Below are 4,174 nucleotides of genomic sequence, written 5' to 3' on the forward strand. Positions count from 1 at the left end.
TAATCCACTCAGTTCTGGAAATCCAGTTAGTCCAAAAGTCCACAAACTTAGAAGCACAGCTACAAGTGGAATGAAGGTTGGCTAACCTCAGTCTCTCTCCAAACTTGGGGACCCTGGGAGGAATTCACCAAAGGGAGAAGGGGGCTGGCATAAGAATGTTTACAAGTGAGAAAATTGCATGTTTCTCTACCACTTCAGTACTGTATGACTTCATCTCTCCAAGCCTCAGTCTTTTCAACTGTAAAATGGGCTAATTAAATTTGCACTACTGCCCTGCTGAAACAAAGGTATTTTGGCAGTTTTGTACTAACCCTATTGATACAGTACTGTAAATATCTATTTCTAAGAGTTTATTATGTCAGGTGAGCTGATATCAAGGATAATCACAGGGACAGCATAATATTGGAGGTTTGCGATCTATGGCACCTCACTCAAATCTGTTGGGGCTACTTCTAGAACCCAAAGAGGAGATATAGTAGCTTTCCTCTAGAGACCTGACAGGCCAATGAGAGCAAGAACTAGGAGAATAGCTCCAGAGGCTATGTTACAGACAATATATCTTATCTCATTTGATTGTCCCACATCTCTAGGAGATACTATTGTTACTATTTTACAGATGAGGAAACTGAGGCTCAGAGAGGTTACCTGACATACAAAACTATCAAGTAGCAGAGGCTGGATTTGAACTCATACTTCTTCAGGCTCTGAGTACACATCTATCATTTTTCCACCATGCTAAAGTGCTGCTTTTCTTTTCCTTTTATTATTTTTTTTAAAAAGTTTTTATACCAGTTATCTGTTGATAATTCTCTCCCCAACAGAACTGTCATTTCTAACAAAGAAAAATAGTTAAGCAGAAGTGATCCATGATAAGACCGTATCTGCAAGTGCATACAATATTTTGCACCTTCAGTATTGCCTCTTGAGAAAATGTTATGTACTGTTATGATTCAAAGATCCACTGAGGGAATGACTGCTGACATTGCAACCCCGTCACAGCTGACTGATGGTTGATGTGGCCTAAGAAATTCATCCCTCAGTGGGCAGCCTTCTGATTATGCTTTGTTAGAATGGTCAGAGAATCTTATATCTAGAACTGGAAAAGATCTCAGAGGGATCTAGCTCAACACTTCCATTCTCTAGATGAAGGAAGTGATGCCTATGAAAATTCAATGATTGCCCAAGATTACATGGATACTAAGTACGAGAGGCAGCATTGGAACTCAGGTCCTCTGACTCAACAGCAGACACTGTTCTTTCTGCTAACTCCTGAGGGGAGCTCCTACCTCCTTCCCAGTGGTTTTCTCAGAGTATATTGGAAATTGGATTCTGTTTAGGTCTCTACAAAGTATGTTTAGCAACCTTGCGAGTCATCAGGCTAATAAAATAACAGAGTGAGGAAGGATGGACTTTATTTTTACCTTGTGGAAAATGCAAAGCACAAAGGATTTGTACTTGAGCACAGTGGCACATAGTAGTTGTTGTTCATTTGTACTTCAGTCATGTTCAACTATTTGGGACCCCATTTGGGTTTTTCTTAGAAAAGATACTCGGGGCTCAGTCTCTCCCCAGACTCTGCTATGTTGGGGTTGTTGAGCCATGCTGCCACTGTCTCAGCTTCTGGCACCCTTCGGGGCCTCTGCACCTCTTCTTTGTTGCCTCAAGCCCAGACCTTGTTGAGGGCACCCTGGGCTGCACTCCAGCCTGGGACTATGGGGTCATGACATCTCCCACCCCCAAGAGCGGACCATGGTTGATGTGCAGTTCGATGAGGGGTTCCCTCTCATCCTCAATGCCCTTGAACAGCAGGACAGGGAAACTAGGCTGGTTCTGCAGGTCACCCAACATCTGGGTGAGAGCACAGTCCAGACCATTGCTATGGATGGTACTAAAGGATTGGTCAGAGGGCAGAAGGTCCTGGATTCTGGAACCCCAATCAAAATTCCTGTGGGCCCTGAGACCCTGGGAAGAATCATGAATGTGATTGGAGAGCCTATCGATGAAAGGGGTCCAATCAAAACCAAACAGTTTGCTGCTATTCATACTGAGGCTCCTGATTTCATAGAGATGAGTGTAGAGCAAGAAATCCTGGTCACTGGCATCAAAGTTGTGGATCTTTTGACCCCATATGCCAAGGGTGGCAAAATTGGTCTATTTGGTGGTGCTGGTGTGCGAAAGACAGTGGAACTAATCAACAGTGTTGCCAAGGCCCATGGTGGTTATTCTGTGTTTGCTGGTGTTGGTGACCCAAGAATGTAATGATTTGTTCCATGAGATGATTGAGTCTGGTGTCATCAATCTGAAGGATGCCACTTCCAAGGTAGCATTGGTATATGGCCAAATGAATGAACCACCTGGAGCTCGGGCTCAAGTAGCCTTGACTGGCCTCACGGTGGTTTAATACTTCAGACACCAAGAGGGTCAAGATGTACTGCTTTTCATTGATAATATCTTCTGATTCACTCAGGCTGGCTCAGAGGTATCTGCTTTACTAGGCAGATGGCCACTGATATGGGCACCATGCAGAAAGGAATTACCACAACCAAGAAAGGTTCTATCACCTCTGTGCAAGCCATCTATGTCCCTGATGATTACTTGACTGACCCTGTTCCTGCCACCACCTTTGCCCATTTGGATGCTACCACTCTGCCGTCCCAGGCTATTGCTGAGCTGGGCATTTACCCTGCAGTGGATACTCTGGCTCCACTTCCTGAATCACGAATCCCAACATTGTTGGCAATGAGCACTATGATGTTGCCCGAGGTGTGCAAAAGATTCTTCAAGACTATAAGTCCCTCCAGGACATCGTTGCTATCCTTGGAATGGATGAGTTGTCTGAAGAAGACAAATTGACAGTGTCTTGGGTCTGGAAAATCCAGCGCTTCTTGTCACAGCCATTCCAGGTTGCTAAGGTATTCACAGGACACACGGGGAAGATGGCAGTTCTGAAAGAAATCATTAAGCAACTCCAGCAAATCTTGGCAGGTCAGTATGACCATCTCTCAGAGCAGGTCTTTTATGTAATTGGACCCATTGAAGAAGCTATGACTAAAGCTGAAAAACTGACTGAAGAGAACCCATAAGGAGTCACCTGCATCTGTCACACATCCTTCAATTTCAATTTTCTGAGCAAGCTACACAAGAACTTTGGTTGGAAAATCTGTGTACTGTCTGTCTGAAGAATATTTAAACTTTTGAATAAAATGTGCATCTCACACACACACAAAAGAAAAGATACTGGACTGGTTTGCTATTTCCTTCTCTAACTCATTTTACAGTTGAAGAAACTGAAGCAAACAGTGTGAAATGACTTGCTAAGGGTTACACAGCTAGTCAGTGTCTGAGGCTGGATTTGAACTCAGGAAGGGGAGTCTTTCTCATTCCAGAGCTCTAGTCAATGAGTCATCTTTCTAGCTGGCTGGCAAATACATTTTGTTGTTGTTCGTTCTTTTTTTAATCCTGTCTCTTTGTGATCTCCTTTGGGATTTTCTTGGCACAGATACTAGAGTGGTTTTCCGTTTCCTTCTCCAGCTCATTTGACAGGTGAGGTAACTGTCAAACAGGGTGAAGTGACTTGCCCAGGGTCACACATCTAGTCAGTGTCCGAGGCTATATTTGAACTCAGGAAGAGGAATCTTCCTGACTCTAGGCCAGGTATAGCTACTCAGCACATACATTTTGTTGTTTTTCATTTATTTTTCGGTTGAATCTGACTCTTTGTAACAGCATTTGGGGTTTTCTTGGCAAAGATACTGGACTGGTTCTCGATTTCCTTCCCTAGTTCAGTTTTACAGATGAGGAAACTGAGGCAAAAAGAGTGACATGACTTGCCCAGCATCACACAGCTAGTCTCTGTCTGAGGGTGGATTTGAACTCAGGAAGATGAACCTTCCTGACTTCAGGTCCAGCATTATCCACTGAGCCACCTAGCTGGCTGGCCCAGACATTTTGTTGTTGTTCATTGGTTTTTCTCTTGTGTCTGATTTTTTTGTGACCCTATTTGGGGTTTTCTTGGCACAGATACTTGAGTGATTGGTCATTTCCTTTTCCAGCTCATTTTACAGATGAGGAAACTGAGACAAACAGGGTAAAGTGACTTGCCCAGGGTCTCACAGCTGGTCTGTGTCTAAGGGTGGATTTGAACTCAGGAGGATGAGTCTTCCTGACTCCAGGG

At 43.9% G+C, this 4,174-nt stretch overlaps 1 pseudogene; it reads left to right on the forward strand.

Annotated features, from left to right (window-relative positions):
- Positions 1-1,580: 1,580 nt before the first annotated feature.
- On the forward strand, positions 1,581-3,083 carry LOC140516294 (ATP synthase subunit beta, mitochondrial pseudogene; annotated as a pseudogene).
- Positions 3,084-4,174: the final 1,091 nt, after the last annotated feature.

The sequence above is a fragment of the Notamacropus eugenii genome, chromosome X (assembly GCF_028372415.1).
Source record: "Notamacropus eugenii isolate mMacEug1 chromosome X, mMacEug1.pri_v2, whole genome shotgun sequence".
NCBI lineage: Eukaryota > Metazoa > Chordata > Mammalia > Diprotodontia > Macropodidae > Notamacropus > Notamacropus eugenii.